This window comes from Balaenoptera acutorostrata, chromosome 3 (assembly GCF_949987535.1).
Source record: "Balaenoptera acutorostrata chromosome 3, mBalAcu1.1, whole genome shotgun sequence".
Taxonomy (NCBI): domain Eukaryota; kingdom Metazoa; phylum Chordata; class Mammalia; order Artiodactyla; family Balaenopteridae; genus Balaenoptera; species Balaenoptera acutorostrata.
This window is the reverse complement of record NC_080066.1, coordinates 139,618,412-139,642,603: the sequence shown is the minus strand read 5'-3', so window position 1 is coordinate 139,642,603 and position 24,192 is coordinate 139,618,412. Positions and strand designations below refer to the sequence as shown.

The following is a 24,192-nucleotide window of genomic DNA, read 5'->3' as shown; positions in this document are numbered from 1 at the left end:
CTGAATAGTGTTTCCCTGGACATTTTTATTATGCAGGACATAGGTACAGTTTTCTTTGGGGTTTATACCTAGGAGTAGAATGAGAAAGAAACTATTGGTGTACATAACATGAATGATTCTCACAAACACAATATTGAACAAAGGAAGACACAAACACAATGAGTACATACTGCATGACTCCATTCATATGAAATCTGGAAACTAATCTATGGTATTAGAAGTCAAGATAGTTACGACCTTTCAGGGGTGATTGACTAGGAGGAGGCAAAAGATAGGTTCTGGAGTGCTGATGAAGATAAATTTTTTGATCTAGGTGCTAAAAGAATGCATTTACTTTGAGAGAATAAAATTAGATACCTAAGATTTGTGTGGTTTCTACATATATGTTATGAAATTTTACATAAATGTTTATTTTTTAAAGTATTTATATGCTCACTTTTAATCATTTATGCAAAATTTTATACATGTGCAGGTGTACATGTAAATTAACATTTTAAGGAAAAAAAGATGGTGACTTGAGGCCATGTATTTACCTACCTTCTCTGCCCAAATCTCGCTGGAATGACTAGGGAACTAGGAAAATAAGAAAGGAATGTGTAGTAGTGCTAGCAAAAGAGCACTGATGGCCAGAGATGTTGAGAAAGGTCTTTTGAATGAAGATAAAGCAGATGGCATCAGACTGAGAGAAAAAGCCCATCAGTACAGACCAGCCCAAAATTCAAGGTACCAGAGAAAGAAATTTTACAAAACTATCCTAAAAAATTCCCCAAACTCAGAGCAGCAGTGATTGGGAAGAAAGTGGCTGTGGGCCATCCAAAGAGACCAAATCAAAGGATTTTGAGATCTGTATCAGGGTAATGTGCACAGCCTATATTTGTACTCAGGCTTTGTAAACTGGGGACATTGCTCCACTATGCTGAGGGAGGGATCCCAGCTCGCACCACAAAGAAAAGTACACCCAGAAAGTTATCCTCATACACTGGAATCTCTGTTCATTCACTCATTCATTCACTTATGCATTGAGGACTAGTATCTACCAGTTAGAGAATAATAGATATGGGAGAAAAGAGAAGACCTCTTTGATAATGTGGAATCTGGGCAAAGAACTGTGGGAAATGAGGCAGTACGGGCCATGAGGAATCTTGGGGAAAAGCATCAAAGCATGGGGAAAAGAAAACGCAAAAAAAATTGGGTGAGAGTATACTGGACATGTTTGTAGAATAGCAAGTGAGATGATGTAGCTGGAGCACAGTGAGGGAGATGGAGACTGGTAGGATGTGGTCAGAGAGGTTCTGTGGGGTCAGATCATGTGCTATCTTGTAGGCTTTTATGAGGATTTTGGATTTCATTATGAGTAAGGTGGAAAGCTGTGTGAGGATTTTGAATGAAAGAATAACACAAGCTGTCTTAGGTTTCAAAAAGGATCGCCCTAGCTATTTTGTTGAAAATGGACCTTAGGGGTTGAGGGGAGAAGCAAGGAGATCAGTCAAGGGGCAGTTGTAATAACGTGAGAGAGGATGGCAGCTGGAATAGGGTGGTAGTAGTGAGGATGGTGAGCAGTGATTAGATGATGGATCTATATTAAAAGTAATATTGATCATTCCTTCCCTGCTTCCAATTGGCAACTGTCTCTTTACCCCATTCTTGGACAACCCCCAGATATTACAGCATAGGAGTGGCCAGGCAAGGGAGCACGTAGCAAGGAACAACCTGAAGGAATTTAGATACTCCATCAGAGGCCCATACAGAGATGCAGGCCACAGTCTTCCCTCCTTAGGTTTACTTGGATGGCACCCCAAGTAAAGCAGGGCTTTGTAGCACCTCTTCTTATTAGAAGAGAAGCCCCTACATTCTGGTTTAATGTCTGTGAGCACCAAAGGAAAAGTCTGTCTGCCCACCACCACACAAGGGATAAAACCTGCCTTTAACACCCCCAAAGTCAACAAACAGCCATCCAAGTTTTCTAGTCCACGTCTAAGATATCTATTACAGAAGAAATTAACTGCTCCCTTTGTTATTCACTAAATTATCATGTATACTTGAGCCTAATTTTGGACTTTCTAATCTGCTTTCCCTTAGCTCTATCTATTCCTACAGTATTATCCTGTATTAATTACTGTGATTTATGTTGTAAATTTCTACCTCATTTTCTTTTTTGGAAATTTCCAGTTATTCTTTCATATTTGTTTTTTCCAAATAAGATTTATGATTATTTTGCATTTAGTTTTTAAAAATTCACTTGGGATTTTGACTGAGATTCGACTGTAAAGATTAATTTAGGAAGAACTTCCATCTTTACAGTATTGAGTCTTCCTCTAGAACAACATATAACTCTCCATTTATTCAAGAAGACTACTATGCATATTTGGGGCACCAATCTTTTCTTTCACTTCACCTTATCTTCCCTTCACCAATGCCCTCATTTAGGAAAAACCTTGTTGTAATTCAATAGTTAATTAGCAAAACAAAATTTAACTTAAAACCCCCAAATTCTATAATTTGCATAACTACATCTGAATTATGTGATTGTGCATAATTAATTATGCATAATTATGGACCTTCCTGGTATTTACAAGTCTTGTATGTTTTCTCCAGTCACAAGTGGTCCCAAGGCTTCCAGTTTCTGATTCCATCAAGAGGTGAGTGTCCTGATGCCCAGCTTGTACCCACTCTCCTGTGCCTTGGGAAAGCTCTTTTCAGGGCATGCCCATCTAAGAAACTACAGATCTTCTCTAGTTTCTCCAGGGAGCCAGGAGCCACCAGGAGCTTCTATAGCTTTCATGCTTCCAATCTCAAACCTTGGGTTGATCTAGTCACCTCTGCTGTCTGCTTTGGAGTGCTGCTGGAAGATTTCACATAGCCGGTTGGTTATGTGAGTTGAAATCACTGCAAATGTATGGTCTCTAACTTGAGTTGAATCCAACAACAGACATTTTATATTTTCCTCTTCAACTTCCTCTCCTAGGGAGTAGGACTAGAGATACAGATCTGGGATTCACAACGTCTGGACTATTCTAAACTTCCACCACTCTTCTCAAGTTCTCTCTCTCTCAGCAGATGATCTTGTCCCCATTTTCACAGAGAACAGTGACACCATCAGATATACACTCCTTAAATTCCCATACCTCTTAAAATATACAGTTGACTCTTGAACAACGCAGGTTTGAACTGCACAGACCCACTTATATGCAGATATTTTTCCACAGTAAACACTGCAGTACTACATGGTCCATGCCTTATTGAATCCGAGGATAAGGAGGAACGAAGGATAAGAGGGCCGACTATAAGTTATACATGGACTAACCCCCAGCTAATCAGTTCAAGGGTCAACTGTATTTCTTTCACTTTCTGATTCCTGTCTTAGTAAAAGTATTCTTTCTCTTGTCCAAAATGAATCCCTTTTCCTGTGTACTCATCCCATCCTCTTCAGTCTCTTTCAGAACTTTGGTCTGTCAAATTTTCCTTCTTTTCATTTATTCCCCTCTTTCTTTCTCTAGGGTCTCTTTTCTCTCCATATATGAATGTTAGGTCATTACTATCTTTAAAAAAAAGCTCTCCTATCCTGTATTCAATGAACAACTGATTTTAGATCCCTTTACAGGAAAACTTTTAGATATGTCATTAGTACCATATTATAGCATTAGGAAACATTACAAAAGATATGTAGTCATTAGCAATACTTTAGTACCTGTATTCAGTTCTCAGTTTACTGCAGTCTCAGTGAGGACACCTCAGGCCACTGCAGTTTCTTTTTCCAGGTCAACAATAATCTAATTGCCAAAGACACTAGGCATGTTTCAGCTCTCAATCTGACCCTGTCATGGAATCTGATGATGCTGATGGCTCTTTTTCTTCTTTGGGGTGACTTTTTCTCCTTGGCTTCTATTTGTTATGTAAAACCTAATTTTCTGATTAATAGTTTCCTTCTTGGTGAAGAATTACTAATTTTTATCTTCCTCTTTTCTGTGCAACACCCAACTACACACATGGAAAGCTCCACCTGAATGTGTCTCAAACTCAGTATGTTTAAAACTGAACTCTATATTTTCCAGCCAGCCTGCTTCTCCTAATGCATGTTTTCTCTTGGTAAGTGACACCATTCTTCTAATCATCCAAGTCAGAAGCCTGGAACTTATGCTCAACCACTCTTTTATTCTTTCCCCCACTTTTGCTCACTCATTAAATCTTTCTGCATATACCTCTTAAATGTCTATCACGTTGGTGTTTTTTTTTTCCTCCCCTCTATCCAATTGCCTCTGCTTTGATTCAGGCTCTCATCACTTCAACTTAACCGATGCTTTCCCTATAGTCCCACTTCCTGCCAATCGATCCTCTACTCTACCGTGACAGCAACCTCCTGAAAGGGAAATCCACTCATGCTACTCCTCTTGGAAGGTATTCATGGTCTCCAAACTCTAACTCCTGTCTACCTCTCAAGCTCATCAACCACAAACTCCCGGGAACACAGGCTCTGGCCACAACTATAGTTCTCTGAATTGCATGGGGTATTTCTGTTCTTTGGCACATGCTGTTTCCCCTCCCTAACTGTCCCTTGACTTTACTGCATACTCCATATACCCTTAAAGATTTAAATCAAGGGTCTTCTCTGAAGACTTTAATTCTCTCTGATAGTATTATAATCATTCTTTTCCTCGTGACTCCAATTAGAGCCAGCATATGCCCTATATACAACACCTGTTCCACTGTATTGTGATGCTTCCAGGTCTTTCCTCCTTGCCAGGTTACATGTTCACTGAAGGCAGGGACAAAGAACCTACCACAGTGCCTGACACATGCTTGGTGTTTGATAAAAATTTGTTGAATGGTTTGAATTAATTGTCATGCCACAGGGTCCTATATGGTATAACTTAAATACTTTCTGTACATGACCAATCAGAGTAGAACAATAATTAGAGTACAAAGGGCAATGTTTCTGTCTGCCATGAGAGCTGGGGAGGGTGTCATTGTGAGAAAATCAAATTTCTTTTCTACAAACTAGAAGCCCTGTATGGTCAAGTAGTTTCCTCCCTTGGGTACAAATGGATCAGAATCCATCCATAATTACTGATGGGCCAAAAAACGCCCTTCCAGCTCTAGGTGAGCAGTATCAAGTGTGTCCAAGGAGCACTTCGTTCCCTCAGTAAAGGCTGCACAGGTGGCTGTGGGCCACCCTCCCTCTCCTCCTCCTCCTCCTCTTCAGCTTTGCTCTGGCAACCGTGACGGCCTCAGATAAAGTCATGTCACTGTCTCTCATTATCATTATCGCCACTGCACCGTTACAGGGGTCTTTTGACCTCAGCGTTGCTTCTCTCTTGTCTTCCTCCCAGTGTGGCCAGAGAGAGAGGAGAGGGGAGCAAAGACTCCTGGGGCCTGCCTACAGGTGAGGTACTCCCAAAGGCCACCGGGGGATAGTCACTCACCTTATCCCAGAGAGAGGATGGATTCCGGGGCAATCCGAGACAGAACAGAGTCCACTCCCACTTCTTAATCCCTGTCTTGCAGCAGCAGGCACGACACCCTCTCTACCATGGGGCCTGGTGTGTACACACTACCTCGCTGCGGTTGCCTAGGAAACCCGCCCTCCGCCTCCCGCGACCTCTGGGTGGGGAGGGGGTGAAAGGGGCGGGGAAAGCGGTGGCCGACTCGTTTCTGGATCACGTGGCGGCAAGCTCCAACCAATCACTAGAAGTCGGGGTCGACCCGGAAGACCCTGCTGGTGCTCCTGGGAAAGGCTGGAGAGCTTCCCGAGCTGCGGGTCACTTGGTCCCTGCAGGTAGCTTTTCACCCACCTTCGCCGGATCAGAGGCCCGGACAGGAAGCGACGACTTATGGCGGGGACCTAGTCGTTGCCTCTTCCAGTCCCGGCTTTTTCCTACTGAAAATCTTTGACCTTCATTGGAAGCCCGGAGCCTCGCTGGACTTGAACCACAAAGACACGACGCTGTGATGTCAAGGCGGCCAAACGGCCGGAACAGGCCCTGATGTCCCCCGCGCGCCCTTGGTCCTGCGGCCCGCCACCGCCGCCCTCCAGGAGTGTAGCTGACTACAGCCCGAAGCCGCTGAGCGCAGAGCGAGCCGAATGGAAGGACAGCGCAGGCCAACGTAACGCCCTGGTGCGCTTCAGAGAAGACATAGGACCTCCAAGGGTCTTCTTGTCGTTCGTTGACAGGCTTTTGAGGGCCGTTTAAGTATTCCAAAGTGTACAGGAGGCCAAAAAATTTTACAAAATAAAATTTAAAGAGGGAAAGGAAAGAACTTTTGAAAGAGTGGGCAGAGGGGCTGAGAAATGAATGAACTTAGGCAAATCAAAGTAACTGCAGGTCTCGTTTCATTTTCTAGATCTGCGCTGTCCCACATGGCAACCACTAGCCACAGCTACGTGAAATGTGACTAGTCCGAATTGAGTTGTGCTGTGAAACACACATGGTATTTTGAAGACCTAGCATGAAAAAAATATGTATTGATTACATGTTGAAATGATGTTTTTTGATATATTGGTTTAAATTAAAATGCCTTAATAAAATTACTGTTTCTTTTTACTTTTTAAAAGCGGCGATTAGGAAATTTTAAATTACATATGATTTCTATTATATTTCTGTTGGAGAGCACTACTATATGTTTTGAGGTTAAGTTGATTTGTGTAGAATATTTGTGACGTTCAGTTCATGCAAGTGCCCTTTTCCGTCACCAGATGGCTGCCTCATTCAATAGACTATAGTTTAAAACAGCTGTCTCATGAAAAATATGAGTGCAGATTTTTAAATATATTTTCATTTCAAATATTTTATCTGTAATATTGACTGTTTATAAACATACATAAAGAAAAAATAATTTTATGTGTACTTTTTTTATTTCACAGGAATTTCAGTTTCTGTCATTAATTAGTTAAAAATTAATTAAAATATTTATGGTTTAAGGGTTTAAAAAAAGGACCAGAAAAATCTGATTCATATTTGTACTTTTAGTATTATCTTCTCTGAAAATCTAGTTGAACAAGATGACCTGTCTGGGTAAATTTTCATCTTAGACTGTAAAAACTAGATAACAATAGTTTAGAAATTTAAACTTTTAAATTAAATTAAGAAATTGGATCAGAAATCAATTAGGTGAATTATCTACATCAAGCTTCTCATTTTGGGAGATGCAACTCTTGCATAAAAGTATAGAGATTATCTACTTTGATATTGTTAGAAATTTTTATTATGACTTTCCTAACCAGTAAAGGACTAGGAGAAAGCTAACATAGTTTTCTTTATATTATATAAATGAGTAATTTTAAGAATGTTATTTCCAGGTAAAGCTCAAGGATTTGGTCAGCAACTGAGTCAGAGTTCCTGTATAGCTGTAGACTGATAACCATTGGTGAGTTGCCAAACTAAAGCCCTTGTCCTAGTAATTCTTAAAGGAAGAATTGCCTGTTAGCGTATTCTAGATGGTATTTGGAGCAAAAGGTGATTACAGTTAAAACCAGAGAGAGCATACAGAATCAGTGACCATTCTTGTTAATCTCCTTTTCTCATTTTAAAGCTTCTTTATGATATGGTTTTATGTGTCTGTACCAGAAACAATAGAAGTAGAAGCCACTAAAAGTCAAGCAAAGTAAAACATTCTAAGTGAAATAAGACTTCATTTCATTCATCAGTCTGTTCATACTCCTAGACAAAGGCCAAAACATATAAATTTAAATCTACTTTATTTATGGATAAAGGTATCTTGAACCTGAAAACAATTGGGAAGCTTCTTACCACTGATTATGGCACACTTACCGTGTCACCACCTGAATTAAAGAGGAATTACTTAATCAAAATAGAGGTGACTATAGACCTAAATAAGAAAATCTTTCTTTATTAAAATCTTTTGAATAGATGGTTAAATTGCTTTCCCCCAAAGCCCTATTCTTATTGGTAGAGAACAGTGGAGACATCTAATTACAGTTTGGCTTTGTAATGTCTTCAAGTTTAATTCCAGAGAACCAAAAGTCTGGAGATTTCAAATACTAATTTAATTTTTATATTCTTGTTGACATTTGATCCTTATGCAAATGAGTACTTTCCAGTTCATGATTTTATTAGATTATCTGTGAAAATTTGCTGTCACATGTTTAAATTTGATATATCATGAAAACATGCAGGCAGCACAACTTAGGGTTTACTTTGGCAGTGGAAGAGATAATTTTGTGGTGCATATAAAGTCATCAGCAGGGGCCCTCTTATTACTCATGTCTGGCAATGAATATATATTATTCAATTAAAAAGTAGGAATTATCCTGAAATAAAACTTTAATTAGACCAACAGAATGCTATTTCTAATGCCTATCTAAAAAAGTTAAATAATCTTTATCCATGATTTGTTGACATATAATTAATGCACAAGCTTTTCTTAAAAGACAGCCAGAATGGAATTGTAAAAAGATACTCCACTTCAGACAACATAACCTCCTTATTTTACCTTCCTAATTCTATTTGTATTTAGCTTTATGGTAGCAAATTGAAGGATAGTGAATTTAAGAAGGGATGGTAGTCTTAATTCGCTAGAGAGCTGACCAGTTCTTTGTGTGGGAGAATTCTTTCCTCTACCTCCTTTCTTTTGTGTCTTTTATTTATTTATTATACCTGAGGCTCAGAAAGTTGATTGTATTCCTCAGATCACAGCACATTATCATCATTTGTCTATATAAGGCCCTTGTTTTATTTTATATCCAGTTCCACCCCCATCCCAATAATAGGCATACATTTGATGTTTCTTATAAACCTTGAGTTGTGCATCTATCTTTAAAAAACAGGCAGTACTGTTTTGTGTGTCTGTATTTTTTATTTATAAAAAGTTACTGTGCTATAAATTGTATTTTGATTCTCTTTCATTCAGTGCTATTTTAGGATCTATCCTTGTTTCTGTATGTTCATGTAGTTCATTGTTTCTGTATTATGCACATTATTCCATAATATATATCTACCATGTTTTATCTTTCATTTGTTGCCCTAGTAATGGGCACCTATTTTGACTACAATAAACAATAGGGTATTGAACAGCCTTGAAATTGTTTTCTTAAGGACATTTTCTCTGGGGTATATGCCAGGAATAGAATTATTGGGCAAAAGGCAAACATATACTTCACTAGATATCATCTGATAACTTTCCAGAATGGCTGTCCCAGATTTCCCTCCCACCAGTAGTGCTTGAGAATTCTCATTCCCCTTTTTGGGGAAATATAATTAAAACCAAAATCTCCTGGCCACCCAGAAAACCTCTCCACAAAGGTAGAAGGAAAAGAAAACAGTTTTATTACTGAATAAACATTAAACCAGAATATGATTCATATCACAGGCAATCCCCTGAAGAGATGGAAGACAGAAAGAAACCTAACCCTTTTATATAGCCAAGCAGATACAACCCATCCCATACATGTTCTCAAATGATAACTAGGCCTTAAACAAGAGGACGTGACATAGAGAATGGACTTGAGGACACGGGGAGGGGGAAGGGTAAGCTGGGACAAAGTGAGAGAGTAGCATGGACATATATACACTACCAACTGTAAAATAGATAGCTAGTGGGAAGCAGCTACATAGCACAGGGAGATCAGCTCTGTGCTTTATGACCACCTAGAGGGGTGGGATAGGGAGGGTGGGAGGGAGATGCAAGAGGGAGGGGATATGGGGATATATGTATATGTATAGCTGATTCACTTTGTTATGCAGCAGAAACGAACACAGCGTTGTAAAGCAATTACTCCAATAAAGATGTTAAAAAAAATAATGATATACTGCAAAGGTGGGGGAGGAGCAAAAACACAGGCCGTATTAAATAGAAGGTCAGGGGGCAGCCAGCACATTCACTAACCCCAGTTCTCATTTGTAATAGGGGAAAAATCTCCCAACCATGATATCTGATCAAATTCCTCCCTCCACACTTCCCCTCCCCCCAATACCTTACCATCCTGCCTTCCTTAATAATTCTATCAAGTTCTTTTAGCCAGAAACCCCCTTATCCTTGATGTTTCCTCTTAGCAATTTTTTTTTTATCCACTGACCCCTCTTTACCTTGCTCCTTGGCTGTAAGTCCCCACTTGTCCTTGTTGTATTCAGAATGGAGCTCTATACTCATGTCGCTCTTCCCCTATTACAATAGTTCCTGCATAAAATTTACCTTCACCACTTTAATTTCTGTCTGGCTCTGGTTTTCTTTGACACTATCTTCCTTGATGATTCCATTTCAAAAAGATGGCTCCCAGGTCCTTGAGAAAGACATTCCTGGGTTATAAAGTTGGCAAGAGGCTTAGGTTTTTAAAAGGGACAAAGAAAGAATTCGCAATTACAAGTATTCTAAAGAAATGCTCTGAAAGAAAAGGAGGAGAGAAGAGTCTCTTTACCATTTTTATACCAGGGAAAATTAAAATTTTTTTCTTTTTGGATTTGTATTTACCCTTACACCTATATCTTTGCTGAATGTTTAATGTCTGCCTCCACCACTACGCTTTGAGCCCTGTGAGGGCAGGAATCACATCTCTCTCATTTCCCGTTGTGTTTCCAGCATCTACCTTAGTGGCTGTCACATAGCAAGTGCTCAAGAAAGATTTGTGGAATGTATGAATACCAAGTAATATGCCAAGGGCTTTATATGAACAATCTCTTATTTTGATCACTTTGGTGTATTAGGCCTCTAGAACACACCCATAGAATCCTATCCCTCCTTCACTTTTGTTGGGAAAGCAAGAGTTAGCAAATAATTTTTTTTGTCTGCAAATTTACAGGAAATCCAAGTTTCCTCCACTTTATGCAAACTAAATACTATATGAAGATTGTGATTTATAAAACCCAAATTGATAATGATAGTTTACCCTAAATGTCCAGCTCCTTTCTCTGGAAGATAGTAGTGTCTCTCCAAAATTCAAGTCCATGTGGAACCTCACAATATGACCTTATTTAGATTTAGGTTCTTCACAGATGTAATTAATTAAGATGCGGTCATACTGGATTAGAGTAGCCCCTAAATCCAATGACTGTGTCCTTATAAGGATGCCAGGTGAAGACACAGACACAGAGAGAAAATCATGTGAAGACAGAAGCAGAGATTGCGGGCATGCACCTGCAAGCCAAGGAATGCCAAGGATAGCTGGCAAACACCAGAACCCAGGAAGAGGCAAAGAAGGACTCTTCCTGAGAACCTTCAGAGAGAGCATGACCTTGCCCACACCTTGATTTCAGACTTCTAGCCTTCAGAGCTGTGAGAGAATAAGTTTCTGCTTTAAACCACCCAGTTTGTGGTAATTTGTTATAGCAGCTCTAGGAAATAATTGTAGGTACTGTTAGGAAGGGGAAAGTATCTTGCCCAAAGTTATACATACAGGAAGGGATCCAAAGCCGAGCTTGATCAAAGAGCCAGAAATAAGATTAGAGTTGAGGGCAGAGCCGAGTTTGAGCCAGGCAGAGACAAGAAGAGTGTAGCCAGACTTTTCTGCCCCACCTCTGGTATGAGGCAGGTTAAGTCATACTAACATCCCTATATACACTTTGACCATCCCGTTGTCTTTCCTAATTCCTGCCGCAGTTGGTCCAGCTCCTCTCCTTCTCTCTATTTCTAACACTACTGCCTTAGTTCAGGGTGCGAAATTTTTTTTTACCAATAGCCTCTAAATTATTTTCCAGCCACTAATCTTTGTCCACTAGCCAATCTTCCTCATTACCTCCACGGTTATGGTCTTAAAAAACAGATCTGGTAAAGTCATGCTTTAACAGACCTCCCATGCATCATCCTTTACATGTGTGTTCATTTGTGCATTCATTAATTCAGCAAATATTTATTGAACTTCCACTGTGAGCCAAGCACTCTTCTAGACACTAGAGATACAGTTAGTGAACAAAATAGCTTAAAATATCTATCTTTATGTAGCTTGCATTCTAATGGAGAAAAGACAAATAAATAAAATGTATAGCAGGTTGCTAGAGATAAGTGCTAAGAAGAAAAGTAAAGAAGAGAAAGGAGATAAGAAGTGTGTGTGTATGTTTATGCAATTTCAAATTGGATGTCCAGGGAAGGCCACTGTCAGTAGATGATATCTGAGTAATGACTGGAAGGAGGCGAGGCATAAGTCATGATGATGTCTGGGGAAGACTATACAGGATTGGATGTGGGGTATGAAAAAACAAGAGGATGATTCCAAGGCTTTGACCTGAGCAGTTGTAGAAAAGACATGGCATTTTCTGAAAAGGGAAAGCTGCAAATGAAACAGGTTTTAGGGGTGGGAGGATATTAAAGCATAGACTTGGATATTTTAGGTTGAAGATTCCTATTAGAAATGCAAGTAGGGCTTCCCTGGTGGCGCAGTGGTTGAGAATCTGCCTGCCAATGCAGGGGACACGGGTTCGAGCCCTGGTCTGGGAAGATCCCACATGCCGCGGAGCAACTGGGCCCGTGAGCCACAGTTACTGAGCCTGCGCGTCTGGAGCCTGTGCTCCGCAACAAGAGAGGCCGCGATGGTGAGAGGCCCGCGCACCGCGATGAAGAGTGGTCCCCACTTGCCGCAACTGGAGAAAGCCCTCACGCAGAAACGAAGACCCAACACAGTGATAAATAAATAAATAAATAAAAGACCGTGAATTTCAAAAAAAAAAAAAAAAAGAAATACAAGTAGAGAAGCTAAGTAAGAAGTTGGACTTATGAGTCTGGAGTCCAGGAGAGAAATCCAGGCTGGAAATACAAATTTCATCAGCCTGAAGATGGTATTTAAAGTCATTAGACTGGATTAAACTTCCAAAAGAGTAGGTGTGGGTAGAAAAGAGAAGAGGTTGAAAGATTAAGCTGTGGGACACTTGAATACTTAAGAGAGATGAGAAAGAACCACCAAAGACTAAGAATCTTAGCCAAAAAATTGGGAGGAAAACCAGGAAAGTATGGTGTTCTAGAGCCAAATGAAGAAAATTGAGTAATGATAGGTCAAGGAAGATGAAGCCTGAGAATTGAGGTCATTGATGCTACCAAAAAGGACAGTTTCTAAGGAGTGGGTTCAAGAAGAATGGAAGGAGAGAAATTGGAGAACATGAGTATTACAGAAAACTCTTTCAAGGAGTTTTGCTATAAAAGGAAGAAGAGAAATGGGGGCATAAGCTAGAGGAGAAGTAGGGTCAATGAAGATATTTTTCAAGTTGGGAGAATAACAGCATGCTTTTAGGCTAATGAGAATGATCCAGTGGGGACCAAAAAGTATCCAGGAGATAGAGGGAGAATTGTTACAGCAACATCCTTGAGGAGTTGAGAGAAGGTGGGTGCACACAGGTCACAGGGTTAGCCCTAGCTAAGAGCTTGGACAGGAGATCAGGTACAGTGGATTTGTACAGAAGCAGGTGGGTAGGTATATGTGGTGGTAGAGGTGTGTAGAAGCCTTCTTTTCATGGTTTCAGTTTTCTCAGTGAAGTAGAAAGAAGGTCATCTGAGAGTAAGAATTTGGAAAGATGTTGAGGTTTGATGAGAGATGAAGAAGTACGATGTAATGATCCAGGTGAGTGAGTGGACTAGGGCAACAGCGTATGATTGCCTAACAGCATTACTTTCTTATGAGTTTAGTGATCAGGAGTGTAAGTGATACTTGTCAGTATGGTTGTGATTTTCCTCCATCCACAGTCAGCTGTGTGGCTGCTAGCATGGAAGATAAGAAGAGTTGAATTTGGCCAGATATATGCAGCAAAGTGAAAGAGCGCGGATAGCTTGAGAGTGTATTCACAGGAAGGTTAATAGTGATTGACCTTGGAATTTAAGCTGGGTGTGGAAGGAAGTGACTTCATGAGGAAGGTAAGGGGATAAGAGTGGTAGGATCTATGGATTATGAATACCAGTGGGGCCACACAAGAAAATCCCCAATTTTTAGCACTTCATAAAATACAAGCTCAAATTACCTCTTGCTTCCTCAACCCCACACCCCACTTGGCAGCAATTCCTCCATCCACACCAAACTTATTTCCGGAGTATTGCAAGGCCTTGCACCACATTACCCTTTTGTACCTACTAGTTCCTAGGCCTCAAATGCTTTTTTCCCCTTCCTGCCTACCTTATCCTACAAATCCCTTTCAACACCTTCACTCAATACCCCAGCAGAGTAAGCTGTTCTCTCTTCCCAACTTGCACCCAGGTCTTGGTTCATGCTTCCATTACAGATATAGCACATTTATCTACAGTGAGTCTCTTCAACCAGACTGTGATCTTTATGAGTCAGGGCTACATCTCATTCATCCTTGCATTTCTGTAGATAATAACAAAGTAGAAACCTAAAAATAATGCCTGAATGAATAAATGAATGAATGAATACCACCAGGCTAAAGAACCACCACCTTAGTCTAAACCAAAATAGACTGCAAACCTATTGTTTGCAAACCTATCCGATTATTAGAATCAGTTGTAGAATGTTTTTAAGATTCTAAGGACATATCCCAGAGAATACCATTCAGTAGGTTTAGAGTAAGGTTCACAAATTATGTTTTAAAAAGTTTTCCAGATGCTGTTAGTAATCAGTCATGTTGAGATACCTTAGCTAATTATCAAGCTCTAACTAGAAGCTGATTCGATGATGAAGAAATTAGCTTCTTTATCTCTTTATTTTCCTTAGAAAAAATACAAGCATCCTTGGTAAAAATGTCCATTATCCCACTGTCCTTTCTCCAAAAAACTGGTAAAAAAATTAACACTAAGATGATAGTTAACACTAAGAATTGATAGTATAATACTTCTCCCAGGAAAAGATTCCTCTTGTGGCACAATTTTAGGTTTCTGGAAAAAAAATTCTTTTGGCAAGGAAGTTTATTAACCTGGAATCTTTTTGATGTTAAGTGAAGAAAATACAATTCAAATGTTTAAGAAAACTGAAAAAGGGCTTCCCTGGTGGTGCAGTGGTTGAGAACCTGCTTGCCAATGCAGGGGACACGGGTTCGAGCCCTGGTCTGGGAAGATCCCACATGCCGCGGAGCAACTGGGCCCGTGAGCCACAGTTACTGAGCCTGCGTGTCTGGAGCGTGTGCTCCGCAACAAGAGAGGCCGTGATACTGAGAGGCCCGCGCACCGCGATGAAGAGTGGCCCCCACTTGCTGCAAATGGAGAGAGCCCTCGCACAGAAACGAAGACCCAACACAGCCATAAAATAAATAAATAAATAATTAATTAATTAAAAAAAAAAAAAAAAGAAAACTGAAAAAAATTGACCTTCACAAGCAACAGGTCAAGTGTCCAGGGGTAGGAATAGGTTTAGGCAAAACTACACATCCAGGATTCATTCAAATGAAAATATCTGGACTCAGTTTCTTCATGACTCTGATCTATTTTAATCAGCTTCATTTTCAGAGAGGAGCATCTCCACATAGTGCCATCTGCCAGCTTAAGGACCCTAATGGAAAGAGGGGGCCTTTTTCCTACCAGTTTCAACATAAGTTCTGGTATTCAAGCCTGATTGGCCTAACTTGGGTCATATGCTCAACTGGAATGCTCTGATTGGCCTGGGCTGAGGGGTGGGGTCAGGTCCACCAGAATCGCAGGTGTACTGTAAGAAGAGACTTGATACCTTGAAGGAAAATTGAGGTGTTCTTACCAGAATGTTGAATGCTGGGAAGGCAAAACCAGCAGATGTGCACTGTAGAGAGAGTGGCTGTCCCCACAACCTTTATATCACAATGTGTAGGTAAGCATTACCCCCACATACACCAAACCAGGGCTGCTTTGACTTTGTATAGATTTATCCTCATTTCTTTTCCATCTGTAGTATTTTACAGTAAAATATTTGAGAAGTTAAGAGAGCAAATGTGAGACCCCACCCCCCTTCCCCACCCCCAATCTACTGCAGGAGATTTGCTCCTGATTTCATCTGTTGGTGCCCCCAGATTAGTGGGAGGCAGCAATTTTGCCTAAGTGAATCACCTGAATAGACCCAAATTTTCCATCGAGTGCGCTCTAGCAAGATCTAGTGGGAACAGGGGATGTTAGTGAGCCTTTCTCTACAGATACACAATGATTCTCCCAATGACTTTTCCAGTATTAAAGCTGATATTTTAATCTCCAGTTATCTGTCTCATGTCTATTTCCCAGTTGGTTCCAAGCTTGGGAAGGAAAGAAAGAGGTATTATTTATTTGCTTTTTAAAGCCTAATTCTATAGTTTGGGTTAAGTGTACTTTTGTATAATCCAAATGTTTGTAATTTAAAATGAATATTGACACTGGAAAAAAAAGAGTATTCCATTAGTCAGAATGCGGAACTCTTTTTTCATTTTGGGAAAATGAAAGTTTGCTATACTGTTACTACAGGCCTACCTCTTAGCCACATGTACACAAAGATGACAGTATCTGTAGAAATTAGAGCCAGCCTACATAGAAACACTTGATTTGCTTTACAAACCATGGCTAAAGTACACATCTGTTCACTTGACAAGAGATCTTGGAAAAAGATGTAACACTGTTATTAAATACAGAGAACTCTGAGACAATTACTAGTTGTGGCCAGCACCATTTTGCTAGCTATGCCAGAATGATCATTATATGAGCCAACCTGCAAACACAACACCTGAATAGAAGCAGAATTTTAATTGTGCAAATACAAGATGAATACCAAGCTGAACATTAGATTATAATTAACTTTAAATGACCCTCTTAAATCAGATACAGGACCTCAAAAATAAGCCATTCATGCCCTTGAGAACATTAGTAACATACGGTAAAAGTAAATACATATATAATGTTAATGTCTCATATGTATTTTCATTTGTATATATGTATTTATACATATACTGAAGAATTTTACCTAAGATAGTGGATTTTGTATCAGAGTTATCAGAGTTAAAAAATTTTTGTGCTTATGAGACCTTGGCCATTTAATTCACCTTTTGTCTTAAAACAGAGTCACATTAAAAATCGTCCCAGATACTCTTTATTTAAAAGATATGTTAGCAATCTTTCAGTTTAATTTAAAAAATCCCTATTGACAGAATGTTTACCCCTAAGCCTGACCTAAATCTGAAATGCTATAGACTCTACCTTTTTTTGTCTGTTTTCATCTTCAGTGAAGACAGCTACTGACCCCCATATTAAAAAGTTTGTATTCTAGATCAACCCTGTTCAGTAGAAATAAAATGTGGGCCATATATGTAATTTTATTTTAAAAATATTTATTTATTGATTGATTTAATGATTTACTTATTTATTATTGAAGTATAGTTGATTTACAATATTATATTAGTTTTTGCACAACATAGTGATTCAATATTTTTATAGATTATACTCCATTTAAATTTATTACAAAATAATGGCTATATTTCCCTGTGCTGTGCAATATGTCCTTTTTGCTTATCTATTTCATACATGGTACTTTGTATCTCTTAATCTCATATGCATATATGTAATTTTAAATGTTCTATTAGCCATAGTAAAAAAGTAAAACAAACAGGTAAAATTAATGTTTTTACAGTATTTAAAAAATCACATTTATTATCATCAGAAAAGTCTTTTTTTTTAATTGAGGTATAATTGACATACAACATTATATTAGTCTCAGGTGTACAATGTAATGATTTGATATTTGTATATATTGTGAAATGATCACCTCAGTAAGTCTAGTTGATATCCATCACCATACTTAGTTACAGAATTTTTTTCTTTTGATGAGAACTTTTAAGATTTACTCTTTTAGCAACTTTCAAATATGCAATACAGCATTATTAACTATAGTTGCCATGCTGCACATTACTTCCTCATGACTTATTTACTTTATAACCGGAAGTTTGTATCTTTTGATTCCATTTACCCTTTCATCACTCCTCCCCCCAACCTCCACCTCTGGCAACCACCAATCTGTTCCCTGTATCTGTGAGCTTGGTTTTCTTTTGTTGTTTTTTGTTTTTGATTCCATATGTAAGTGAGATCATACAGTATTTGTCTCTCTCTGTCTGACTTATTTCGCTCAGCATAATGCCTCAAGGTCAATCCATGTTGTCACAAATGGTAAGATTTTATTCTTTTTCTTGGCTGAGTTTTACATATGTATATATATATCTCACATTTTTCTTTATCCATTCATCTATCAGTGGACACGTCGGTTGTTTCCATATCTTGGCTCTTGTAAATAATGCTGCAATGAATCTGGGGGTCCATATATCTTTTCAAGCTAGTGTTTTTGTTCTCGTCAGACAAATACCCAGAAGTGGAATTGCTGGATCAAATGGTAGTTCTAGTTTTAATTTTTTGAGGAACCTCTATACTGTTTTCCACAATGGCTGCATCAATTTACATTCCCATCAACAGTGCTCAAGGCTTCCCTTTTTGCCATATCCTTGACAACACATATTTCTTGTCTTTTTGATGATAGCCATTCTGATAGGTGTGAGGTGGTATCTCATTGTGGTTTTGATTTGCATTTCCCTGATGGTTAGTGATGTTAAGCATCTTTTCATGTGTCTGTTGGCCATCTCTATGTCTTCTTTGGAAAAATGTCTATTCAGATCCTCTGCCCATATTTTACTTGAATTATTTGGTTTCTTTGCTATTCAGCTGTATGAGTCCTTTATGTATTTTGAATATTAACCCCTTATCATACATATGATTTACAAATATTTTCTCCCATTTACTATGTTGCCTTTTCATTTTGTTGATGGTTCCCTTTACTGTGCAGATGAAATTAATCTTAATCATATTTTTTAACCCAACATATCAAAATATTTTCATTTCAACATCTAATCAATATAAAACATCATTAATGAGTGATTTTACATTCTTTCTTTCATATGAAGTTTTCAAAATCCAGTGTATATTTTATCCTTGCAGTATATCTAAATTCAGACTAGCCACATTTCAAGTGCTCATAGACACACCTGTGAATAGTGGCTACCATATTCAAATGTGCAATTCTAAATGATTGTTTTTAATTTTTTAATTTAGAATTTAGATAAATATTAAACTTAGGTTTGGCTGCAGTGAAAGAAGACACAAAATAATCATGGCTTTATAAATATAGAAGTTTATTTCTCTCTTATACGAAGTTGGGAAATAGTGGTCTGGGATTAGTAAGGTGTCAGGGACCCAGCTTTTTTATCTTGTTGCTTTGCTTTGTACGGCCTCTATTAATAAGATCACCTCATGGTCTAAGATGCTTGCAGCAGAGAGGAGGAAAGAGAAGGCGGAAATTTTATATGATAGTCATATACCATTAGCCAGAACTTAGTCACAAGTCCACAGATAGCTGCAATGGGATGGATGAAAATTTTAATGTTAATTTAAGGTAGCCCTATATCCATCTTAAAATTGGAGATTTTACTACTGTAGAAGAAAAGGAAATGGATAATGAGGGGAAACCAGTAGTCTTTATTTCAAGAGGGTCTTTGAAAACTCAATAGATTTTTGAGGAGATTGTCTTGAATATACTCATCACTGTTTGGAAGTGTAACAAGACATCTTTAGGGTTATATCTACTTCAATAGAATTTACCAACAAATTTGTTAATTTACTGGCAAATCTACTGACATTTAACATTCCAGAAGATAGAGATGCAAATGGGTTGTGTGACCTTAGAACTATAACAGTACGGTGTGTAACATTCAGAGAGGCTTCTGCTACAGTAAAAAGGTCTCCTTGGTCTTGGCTTATAACCAGATCGCTTGAGATGCCTTTTCTTATTCCAGCTTCCCAATCTTATATTCATACATGCACATATTTAGATGCCTAGTTATTAAATTTGAGTTGTTATGTGTTCAAGAAATGTATTAAATTGAGAAGTTCTCTAAATGTGGAATAGTTTCTGGAGAAAAAATGGGCTAAGTGGAGGATGGACTCCATTTCTCCTTTTTTGGCAGGTTTGCTTTTTTACCATTTAATCATTTTGTTAGGTGTTTTTTTTTCTTACTAAATATCTCTAAATATCCAGAAGGCAAGGGCCTATATTTTATTGCTTTTGTGTTTCCCAGACACATAGTAGAGTATTTGAATAAGCAGATATTTGATATTTCTAATTAAAATGCACCAGTACTCTAAGGCTATGAAATCTAGGGCAAATATCCAAGGATCAAGGTTACAGATAGTACAAAAAACTCAAAGCCATACTTTTCCTGCTCTTCTTCAAAAACAGTTTGCCTACTTTCTCAAGATATATCCTAACGGTTGAAATAAAAATTCTCTCATTCTCCATCCCTCAATCAATACTCTTAACTTCTGGTCCAACAAAAAGCATCACTGTTTCTGGAAAATTATTTAAATTGTGTGGAGACTTGAAGCCTGGTGATAAATAAATGGGTTTCCAGATAAGTTTTTATGGCACCTTAGAGTGACTTCAATAATCTAAACAGGTGCAGCAAAATTCTCAAAATGAATTCACTTTTATTTAAGTTAGTAAATGAATGCATTAGTAGACAGTTTAGGTTTGTCTGAGAAAGGGAAGGAGAGAGGAACCAACCAGGGGAAGTAAAATGTCATACAATAAAATAAATGGGAAAGAAACATCAAGTCAGCTTGAGCCTCACTGTAATTTTCTCCACTAGACTGGGCAGCTCTCAGAGGACAGGGCCCCTCTCTCAGGCTTCTCCTGCCTTCAGGCCTCAGGAGCACACTTGCCACTGAGTGGTTATGTGTGTCGTGAAATGACAGAACAGTTAAGACTCCTTCTTATTACAGTGGCCCCAAGAAATAACCCCTGAAATGCTGCCAATATACTTTTACTAACCAAAGTTGGTGAGTTAAAAAGATATCTGAATAAAAATGATGACTTTAAAGGGATCACATTTGCCTTTCCCACATCAAACTCTTTTTAGTAAGTGTAATCATGGTTGCTATTCTCATTTAAAACTATTTCAGCAGCCGCTTGATCAGATTCAAAGGGAAAATAAATGAGAAAAGATTTAAGCCCCTTCTAAAGTTGTAGATCAGAGAATGGAGAAGAAATGATAAATGAGATGATTGCAGACGAGATCTTTGTGTTCTTCAGTTGTAGACGTTTCTCCTTCCCCTGAATGCACTTTATATCTTTTTTTTTTTTTTTCACTTTATATCTTTAATTCTTCACTTTTACTTCTTCCTAATTCAACTGAAGTGATTATTGAATTCATCTGCAAACCTTGTTTTGAATGCCTCAATTCTTTAAGTTGCCGTTAAGAATTTTCCTACTGGATATCCCATTTAAAGGAAAAAAAACCAAGGCTTATTTTTTCAAGGCTTTTAAAAATATTCTTAGATTTTGTCACTAATTTTCTTCCCTTAGGTTTTATTCCTTAGTTCAACTTAAATGAATTGCTAATCATTAGGAATATTATTAAAGCCATAAATACAATGACTCAAGTGAGTGCTATGCCAGACATTGATGAACAGCTGTAATGAGTGACTGACAGGCATTTTAAATCACAAGTTTATTGTGTTTCTTTTATTTTTGTAATAATAATACACTTGACTAATTTGTAAACTATCCCTATCTTTCCCCATTTTCTAGAATATCAAAGCTTATTTATACTAGAGAGAGCTTTTAATTTAGAATTTCACCACAAAAAAATCTCTTAATTAGAACAGCAATACTCAACATTTTGGTCTCCTTTATACTGTTAAAAATTATTGAGGACCGCAAAGAACTTTTGTTTATGTGAGTTATGCCAATTGATATTTACCATTTAATTCAAAATTACAACTCAGAAATTTAAAACATGTTTATTAATTTATTTTAAAAACATTTCATGCTAACATAAACAACATATGTTTGTGAAAGATAAGTGTACCTTCTGAAAGAAAAGCTTTGGTGAGAAACAAAGCAATGTTTTACATGTTTTAAAAATTCTTTAGTGTCTGATATAAGGGAAGATATTTGGATTCTCATACCTGCTTTTGCAGTCAATCTGTTACAGAATCTCAGATCATGTAGCTTCATGCACCCATGAGAGAATGAGAGTGAGAGGCAAATAATAACTTAATATTGTTATGAAATCAGTTTTGACCTCACAAACCCCAAGAGTCACTGGCCACACATTGAGAACCACTGGTTTAGAACAATATTTGGCCCATGAAGAGAAAAGGTGCAATGTCCATAATTGAAAGTAAATAAATTTAGAATTCTAAGCCTAGATTAAAATTTAAATTCTGAAAAATTCCACGTGTTTGACACTGCTGAGTACCAGTAATATAAGGATAGATACACACATGGAGCAGAACTTTAAAAAATAGTCTTCAGAAGTTGTCATTTGTGATCTTACTGTTTCAACTAGTTACCACTGTCATATTGCCTGATAGGGTCAGATCAAGGTTTTGAATTCTAACTTCAGAACTGACTGGCTTTGTGAATGTGGGCCAGTTACTTCACTCCTCTAAGCCTCTAAGCCTTAGTGTACTCATTTGTGAAATGGGAAAAAGTGCCTGCACTGCAGAATTGTAAGGATCAGAGGGTGTGTGTGTGTGTGTGTGTGTGTGAAGCCAGAGAGCTAATAGCTGTGACTATAAGGATTAAACTTACAGTTTGGGACAGATTTTGATGGACAGCCATGTTGAATTCCACCTGAAAACAGGTGGGGGCAGTGGTGAACTGCATGAGTTGGGAGGCTTTGGCAAACCTTAGCTACAGATGGACTGCTAAGACCCTACTGAAAGAACGTCAAGCCAAATGCAAGCAAGATGCAGCGATGGCATCAGAAGAGTGTGCACATCAGTTACAATGAGTACAGGGACACAGAAACCAGGGTGAACCCAGGGATGAAAGCCGAAGAGCAAGGTGCCATGTGACTAGAGTGGAGAGTCAGATCAAGGCCAGGAACTAAGAACAAGTAAGGACCTAGAGAGGGTGCAAAGAATCTTGAGAGATAGAAGTCAGGTCCTGGTTGAGCTTAGTGAGGGATGAAACCCTTTGAGGTGATGGCCTGGGCCAGTCACACAGCCCCAGCCTGATCTGAAAGACAACCTGCCCCAGTGTTGCTGTAGAGAAGGGGGGCGAATTGGGGGCTTTTACCATGCTTCCACCCAGGCACAAGATGGATCTGGCCTGGGTGAAGTGAATATTTTCCCCTGCTTCAGCCCCTCTTCCCCCTTCATTTTGTAACAGCAGTGCTTTTTCCTGTGGAGAACTCATTCCAAATAGAAAAATAGCTGACCCACCTAGGGTGATCAATCTTCCAGGTTTGCCTGGAACTGAGGGGATTCCCTAGTACATAGACTCTCAGCTTTAAAACTGGAAGAATTCCAGGCAAACTGGGACAACTTGGTCATCCTGCCCTACATTATAACCAACCCTCTTTCTAAAGGACCTCACATATCACCCCAAATCAAGGTGATGGAAGTCCTCCCCAGGGCATTCTCCTCAGAGCTATCAGCAAAGATGGTTCTATTGCTCCTGGCTGGACTAAGTTAGTGGGATGGATGTTATGATCTGCCAATGGTCATTTCACCCACTACAGGGAGAATTTCTGTCCGAGAGATAAAGATGAATCCTGATCCCTGATGATCATCTCAGTCCAGCTGAGCCTGAACTTATAAATTCTCTCTTCTGCACCAGGAGAGATTTAGAACAAATGAATGGACCTTTGGCTTAATCTTTGGACAATTGGGTGCTGTTCTCGGTTGTAACAACCTGTTTTTGTCCCTATTGGAAACATGGCCCTCTTCCAAATAATACTTTCAGGCTTTCTGTGCTTTGGTTCTTAAGGGCTTCTTCTCCCATATCATATAATTTTGGCTCGTTAGATGGGCAAGGGATAGGGAGTGGAAAATTTGTGTAATAAGTTTGTGAAAATGCTGAGTCAGGGCTGAGTGAGGAAAGATGCTTCCACAGCTGTAATTTTCAAGTTTTAGTGGATATAAGAATAATTTGAGGTGCTTATTTCCAGTGAATCTAACTCAGTAGGTCTGGGGTAGGACCCAGGAATAAGCATCTTAAGCAAGAATGTCAAGTGATTCTGATGTAGTTGGTCTCTAGAACATACTTTGAGAAATATTCCTCCATGATATGTTCAGAACAATATGCTTGGGGGGAGGAAAGACCCTGATAGTCTGGGTGTACTAGAATAGATGCAAGGTGGACCATCTTTGTGGTTTTTAAATGTCTTTTGGGCCTTTAATGATGCTTGGCTTATTTTCCTTAAGCAGTTTGGTAAGCTTGGAAGTCAGGATGAAGAAATATGGAAGAAAGTATATTTATATATCCCTCCCACATCTCTCCTGTAATCTTTCACAAACCCCAAAAGTACGACCAACTGTTGGAGCTTGGTGGCCTGC

The 24,192-nt window shown here is 38.7% G+C and overlaps 1 protein-coding gene and 1 long non-coding RNA gene across 4 annotated transcripts in view; one reads left to right on the top strand and one right to left on the bottom strand.

Moving 5' to 3' along the window:
• Positions 1-5,591, bottom strand: part of LRRC9 (leucine rich repeat containing 9) — a 95,495-nt gene extending 89,904 nt beyond the window's left edge. Inside the window, exon 1 of the mRNA XM_028169228.2 lies at positions 5,421-5,591. The gene's annotated coding sequence lies outside the window, so the exon portion shown is untranslated. The remainder of the gene's footprint in view (positions 1-5,420) is intronic.
• Positions 1-6,527, top strand: part of LOC103002810 (uncharacterized) — a 125,602-nt gene extending 119,075 nt beyond the window's left edge. For 2 of the 3 annotated variants that reach the window (XR_009007778.1, XR_009007777.1), the window contains 3 exons: positions 2,596-2,639; positions 5,328-5,380; positions 6,340-6,527. This is a non-coding gene — a long non-coding RNA (uncharacterized LOC103002810). The remainder of the gene's footprint in view (positions 1-2,595; positions 2,640-5,327; positions 5,381-6,339) is intronic. The other variant, XR_009007779.1, reaches the window with a different exon arrangement.
• The last annotated feature ends 17,665 nt before the right edge of the window (positions 6,528-24,192 follow it).